Source organism: Borostomias antarcticus (assembly GCF_949987555.1).
Source record: "Borostomias antarcticus genome assembly, chromosome: 17".
Taxonomy (NCBI): Eukaryota; Metazoa; Chordata; class Actinopteri; order Stomiiformes; family Stomiidae; genus Borostomias; species Borostomias antarcticus.
The window spans coordinates 13263532-13271031 of NC_140250.1; the positions used below are offsets into that span (position 1 = coordinate 13263532).

At 44.9% G+C, this 7500-nt stretch overlaps 1 protein-coding gene across 1 annotated transcript in view; it reads right to left on the minus strand.

Annotated features, from left to right (window-relative positions):
- Window positions 1-7500, minus strand: part of LOC311320407 (LIM domain only protein 7-like) — a gene marked incomplete at its 5' end in the record, with an annotated part of 60651 nt that overhangs the window by 34039 nt on the left and 19112 nt on the right. The window lies entirely within an intron of this gene.

Below are 7500 nucleotides of genomic sequence, written 5' to 3' on the forward strand. Positions count from 1 at the left end.
ACGTACGTCTTGTAATGTGTGCAGAAATTGCATAGCGACGTGTCAAACGTGCCAGTGCCTTGCTAGCGCAGCAGACGTGTTAGCGGCCGCACGTGTAAGGTCAGTTGCCTTTAAATCATAGCTGGTTCTAATCTCGTCCTTGACAATTGGTAATGCATTCTCAATAAATGGAATTCGCACATGTTAAGCAACTTGTTTTTAATAAAGCCTAATATCTGAATGACTCTTTCTTCGCAATTTAAAACAAATGTTCAGATACACGTGTTTCTTGTCAATAGAGGGCGCTGCAGCACCATCAGCACCAGTTCGAACAGCCAAAATGTAGCGATAGTGGAGATAAAACGACACATATCTAGGAAAAGTTATGCAAGGAGGGTCCTGGAATTTGATTGAGTGGAAATAAATATTCTTAATTTTTATTCAATATGGACAAATGAGCCCCGCTCCCAGCTTCTAGTGCCCGCTGACTTAACACGAGCGTGCAAACGTTACATGCATGTGCGCAAAAATGGCACGGCACTTTTGACACGTCACCCTCTGAGAATGCGAGCGACTCGTAACGCGTGCGTATATGCACGCCTATTAATCAGCTCGCCAAAGTACCTTTATACACGCAATGCAGGCGACGAAAGCACTGAGTGTTTGTTACGCTGGCACGAATCACACCCCATAGTGTGTACAGTATGTGTGTTTGCATGCATGCGTGTGTGTGTGTGTGTGTAGTTGATCACTCAAAGCCTGGGAAACTGACAATAAAAGAATAGAGGGGATGTTTAGGTCTGTGCTCCACTGAAAGAGCTGGAAACTGAGAGCACAATCCAGGCTCTGCCAGCCAGCCCCCCGAACCATCTCTCACAGAGCAGCACAAAGGCTGAGGCAACACACACACACACACACCATACACACGCACACACACACGCACGCACACACACACACACACACACACACACACACACACACACACACACACACACACACACACACACACACACACACACACACACACACACACACACGGCTCATAACAATAGTATAGCTTTATTTCATGATAATAAAACAGAGCAAATGTATACACAATATATACTCTTTGTTCTGGCACTCTTTGCATTCAGCATGTGAGTATGCTATTTTTGACAGTCACTAAGGACGGCAGCCTTAAATATAAATGGTCATTGATAGTTGAAGATCAGCGATAAGAAAAGACTGCAAGCAATCTGCACTGCGGACTATTGGTATAACTAGTACCATCTTGCGATGCCAGACTTTGGACATCTCCTTTGAAAATTGTCGCTAGAACAGCGCTGAAAACCGACGCTACCAATCAGAACCACTGCCTACATCTCCAATAGGGTGAAGGACCCGCCTTACTGGAAATTATGTCCTCCAAACAAACTGGAGAATCAAAACAAAACATCCACTGCCCCATTAGGGAGGACTGCCCTAAAGACGTTGGATTGGTTCTGCTATGCATTTTGTTTTTTTCAATCTCTCAAATTGTTTCCACCCGCTTTTAGCGATGAAACCTGGACAAATGTCTTCAGTCTCTAGTTGGAGTGCAGCGTTTAGAGACTGACTCGTGAGTCTACTACAGTAATAACCAGCACTAAAATAAGAATCTAGAGCTCCAAACTGTAACAGCGAACTTGTCTCCTCTCTCACCAGGAATGTGACTCCAAACATTCCCTCCGAGGCTTGCAGAAGTTCAGTTGTATTTTTGGTTCTGGTAGAGGGTGCCGAACCCAACACCAGAGAATCACTACCGTGGTCCAGTCCGGTCCGCTCACATTTCTGTTGTGAAACTAATCACACCAGCAAATCACTCTACAGTCTCTCCTTACACACACACACACGCACACACGCACGCACACACACACTCTCTCTCTTTCTGTCCCTCTCTCTCTCTTCACCTGGGCACAGTTCAGTATATCTTCTGTGTTTGAACAGGACTCAATAGCCCTGATAAAGCAGCATGTTAATGAGATATATAAGCCTACATCTCTCTCTCTCTTCCCCATGCTACACATTACACCCGTCAAGAGGTAATAAAATAAGTCACACACCACACACACACACACACACAAACACACACACACTCTAGCCATGAACACTTGCTCTGGTGTCCTATCGGCCTTTCCCGGCATGCAGTGTGACTGGTGCAGCTGGAAGCACCTGCTGGGAATGTCATGAACATTCCGCACCGGAGTCGCCACAACGATCAAAGATCATCCCACAGGTGCTTTGGTTTAGTGAGAAAAAAGCTACAAAGCATATATTAAAGTGATCAAAAATACTACCTAAAAGTATATTTCACCAAAATATCAATCATTTATTTATCAAATAAATGCATCAAATATTATAATAATATATTTTACATGATAAATCAATAATATGTCTGTTGAGAAACGGAGTGTACTGAGGTCAGAAGTTCACGCGTATGTGTGTGGTGTCATCAGATTCAGAATCCTCTCACCCACCTGAGTAATTCCACACAGGGACGATCCAGAGCACTGGCCAACATGAGGTGAAAAAATAAACTGGGCATTCACCAATTCCACATCTCCCTGATTAATGGGTCCATTAAAAGAGGTGGTGGAGAGAAGAAGAAGAAGAAAAAAAATCTCTCTCTCTCTCTCTTGCTGTCTCTAGTATGGCCTGAGAGAAAGTCTACATTTATAACAGTTGTTGCTCAGGCCAGAGAGAGAGAAAGAGAGAGAGAGTTTCAGACTAAACTATCAAAGGCCCGATTACCTAATGTTAATGTATCTATGGTGGTAATAGCTGTTGGGCCGTGTTGGGGGAACAGAGGATAAAGAGGGCTATTTCCTGGCCCTCAGAGCTTCCAGGCCGATGCTGCGGCCTGCTTCAGCTGAGCCCTCATATGAAGGAGCGCTATCAGAATAATCTATGGGATTTCATGTGGACATAAGCAGAAATGAGAATATGAACTAAAGTTGTGGCCTGGGGCCTGATACTGTATGTACTGTTCTCATGCACAAAGCCTGGCTGGTGGTTATCACTTAGAGACTGATTGAGATGTACTGTAGACTTTTGGGGTCGAGAGAGAGAGAGAGAGAAAGAGAGAGAGAAAGAAAGAAAGAAAAAGAAAGGAGAGAGAGAGATAAGGCTCTATAGCTTGGTGGTCATCTCTTCCCACACACAGCAAAGGGATAATAAAACCATTTGGAACTAAATATTCTATACTTCACTCCAGAACCACAAAACCACTTTCACCCATTCACAACAGTCCCCCTCTACAGATACATGTCTTACTCCTTTCCTCACGGTCACACATTGTCAATATTATCCGCAGTTCAAAGACAAGGAGTAAATCATTGTCCGTCTGCTTGGATCCGTTGGTTAAGGACCCCCAAGAACACCGATGCTGCTATTAAAGCTGAAAGCCTGCAGAAATGTGATTTCACTTTGATCCAGTGGTGTTCTGAACATATGAATATATTAAAAACAGGGATGGTCCTTCTCATCCAGCAGGACCATTGTGGTGATCCCCTACTCTCCAAACTCCTGACCGACTCCAAACTGTTTTGGTCATTGTTGATACACAAAAACATACAACTCAACTGGTCAAGGTATGGCCATAACTCGACTTCACCTCAGCTGCCGTAATGATCAGGAACATCAGTAACACGGCTCACTCATCTGGCTTCACCTCCACCCTTTGATCTTTTAAATATGCAGGACTGACAGACGACTTCACTGATTTGACAAATTGGCAACATGTCTTGAGAAGTACCCATCACACACTGTGGCGTCTCTTGTGAGTCGCCCCAACCTCTGAAACATGCTTTTCAAACATCAACCCTCCAGGAGAGGTCAACAGGTCGCACAAACAACCAATCATCTGCTACATTAGCTTGTTCCATCCTTCCTCATTGGCCCGCTAGTGTGAACACAGAAGAGGCCAGGCAGCATTCTTATGTGGTTTAGCCTGAAGCAGGAAATCAGGAGCCTCCTGAGAGATACATCTACCGGAGCAACATACAGGTACACAGACAGCTTATTATAGGTTCATTTAGACCACAACACCATATAAATACAGAATGTTATGACAGTATATTACAGCTCTATATAATACCACTACACCACAGTATACAAGTGCACACAGTGACATTATATTACATTATATTACAGGTTATGATAAGACCACAACACCATACAGGAACTGCTGTATGTAAACTTGTTATACTGGCGACCTGGTAAAAGAGATACTTCAAACACAGAGTGTCAGGTAACAAGGAGAATACTGGGCAAACATGGCTTAATCACTTAATTAGTAGGTAACAGGTACTGTAGGTTTCTAAAGGCCCAAAACACCCTTGCCAAACACTAAAACCTCAAAGAGCCTCTCTGCCCCACAAATACACACACAGATAGACACTTCCCTATTCAAGTCCTAGACAGATGTCTCTCAAGACCAGGCCAGGTCCAACCTGGCTTATGTGCGTGGCTGGCTGGTTTCTGTTCAGGACTGGTAGGACGGAAGCTAGTCATGCCACTGAAATAGCTGTGAATTGAAATGACATGAAATAATGTCTGATAAATTAAGATAGGTCTTGTCGCCTGGACATCAGTTCCAAAACATAAACAACAGCGTTTGTTTAGCTACATATAGACTAGAGGAGTTTTGCTCAGCATAGACGGTAATCTCTGAGAATGTCCCACATGGGAGTCCAATGCTCTGACCACTACTCTATTTGTGGAATTTAGGTAAGGGATAAAAAGGTTGGAGTGAAAGGATGAACATGTGGAGGTTTGGGGTATAGTCCCATAAAGTCATCCCCACCGGGTCTTGAACCCCGGTCTCCCGGGTGGGAGTCCAAAGCTCTGCCCACTACTCTACTTGTGTAGTGGAGATCGGCAGGTTGATTTTGGTGTCTGTCTTGATTTTGGTGTGCTGGCTCTACTGCCTCTTGTAGTGCCAACAGAGAGTTGAGTTTGTATATATATGTATATATATATATATATATATATATATATATATATATATATATATATATATATATATATATATATATATATAAAGCCTGCACACCCCTTCACTTTTTCCACATTTTGATACGTTACAGCCTTATTCCAAAATTGATTACATTATTTTTTTTCTCATCAGTCTACACACAATACCCCATAATGACAAAGTGAAATAAAATCAATTTTTTGGGAAATGTTTAAAAAATTTAAAATAAAACACTGGAATATCCCATGTATTCACACAATTTACTCAGTACTTTGTTGAAGCAGCAATTACAGCTACAAGTCTTCTTGGGTATCACGCTACAAGCTTGGCACAGTTTTTTTTGGGCAGTCTCTCATGAGCCACCCAACCACCCACCCACCCACCCACCCACCCATCCCCCCCACCCACCCACCCATCCATCCATCCATCCACCCATCCATCCATCCATCCACCCATCCATCCATCCATCCATCCATCCATCCATCCATCCATCCATCCATTTATCTATCAGCCCATTAGGCCATCCCATATACCTGGCCAGACAGCAGCACAGCAGAGAGAACTGTGAAGGCTGGTTAGGAGAGGTCTGTTGACAGATGCCCTAACAGCATTACCCGCTTAATCCCCCAGCCCAGACAGAAAGAACACCCTCGGCAACATGATGTCAAAGCCTTAAATTGATGGGTTTGCACGTCCTCAAGCGTACCTGCGAAAATGAAGATCTCCTGTTGTGCTATGCGCACACACCGGCTTCGAGGAATGTTCTCCTTCCACGTTCCTTGGGTCTAAATACCAGGGATTCATGTGGTGCACAAGCCTCATCAGACAGCATAAATCAACCGTTATGAGACATGGCATTAAAAAAATACAGTCCATCCAGGAGGCCCACTCACGGCCGAGCTGTGAGAGAGCAGCGTCCGGGTCAGAGGGCAGATCCTCTGTCTGTGCGAGTGGCAGGATGTTTGAGAGGTGATTGTGTCACGCTGCTTATCAGAGGGACCACAGTACAGTACAGCCACTGTGAGCTGGATGACGGGGTGAGGCTGGCATCTCTCTCTCCATTTAGCCGGCAAAAGAACTCTCTCTCTCTCTCTCTCTCTCTCTCTCTCTCTCTCGCTCTCTCTCTCTCTCTCTCGCTCTCTCGCTCTCTCTCGCTCTCCCTACAGCCAGCCAGCCAGCTTAACAGCCAGTAAGTGAGCCAATCAAACAAACTGACAATCACACTCCCCAGTCAGCCAACCAGCCAGCCAACCAACGAGCTAGCTAACTTTACAACCAGCCAACCAGCTAGCTAACTTACTTTCCAGCTAGCCAACCTGCCAGCCAACCAGCTAGCTAGCTTTCCAGCCAACCAGCCAGCCAACCAGCTAGCTAGCTTTACAGCCAACCAGCCAGCCGACCAGCTGGACAGGGAGAAGCAGCACAAATAGCCCTTGTGTTTCTAGTTACCAGCCCTGGCCGTTACCATGGAGTGCTGGAGACTTTATTGGCCGTTCACCATCATCACTTGTTTGGTTTCACAATCTGCTCACAGACCAGTGCACGAGCAGCCACACCAGTGCAGCTCTGGAGGTGGCTAGAGGGTAGGTGTGCATGTGTGTGTGTGTGTTGTTGCGTTTCTGTCTGCACTGGGCCGAATGTGGTTTAATTCCACCTAGTTGCAGGTAGATTTCTATGACGCAGCTAAACACATTGCGCTAAATACTAAAAATACCTTCCATCCCTCCCACAAACAAACAAACAAACACACACACACACTCACACAAAACAAACACACGCTCAGTCCAGTGACTAGACTGGGGACAAACGCTAACAGGATGCATCCAGAATTCTAGGAAATGAACCGGCTCCAAGCAGTGATGCGACTCGATGATAGTCGTACTGTATGCTGACAATCACATCCTATCTACGGGGTACATCATTCCAGCTAGATATGAAGTTTATGTAGAGTAAACCTTGACAGAGTTCTGCCAGTCGTTTGAGGAAGTGAAAGGAGGGGAGAGAAAGACACCCCTCCAACCACAGCTTATCCTGAGTTCACTTATCAAGAGTTATCCTGCCACACAGTCAGCCACTCCTCAAGCCATTGTCAACTGAGGGTTATTTGAATTCCTCACGGGCCAGAGGGTTTTGTATTACCCCCTGCGGTTCTCTTTTGGCCCGGAGAGAGTACTGCCCGTGTCAATAATTTGCTCAGTCAAAAGGCCTCAGACTAAGAGACTTTGGACCTCACAGTGAGCGGTTTGGCCTGTGTGTCCATCAGAGACTCACACAGGCTGAGGACTAGCCCACAACTGAGTAACACAAGCTCTACGGAGAAGTGGCTCTTCATTCAAATACAGATTTAGGAAGAAGCTAGTTCCTTTCCCAACCTAAACAATGGGAAATTGATACATAATATGACTCAGTGGGGTTTAGAGTTCTAACTCCTTCCTCTGGTACGGATTAGATTAGGGATGAATTAGGATTATTCAATTTCCCATTTGATGCATAATTAGATGGCATGAAAGAAAAGTCTCTTCATCAGT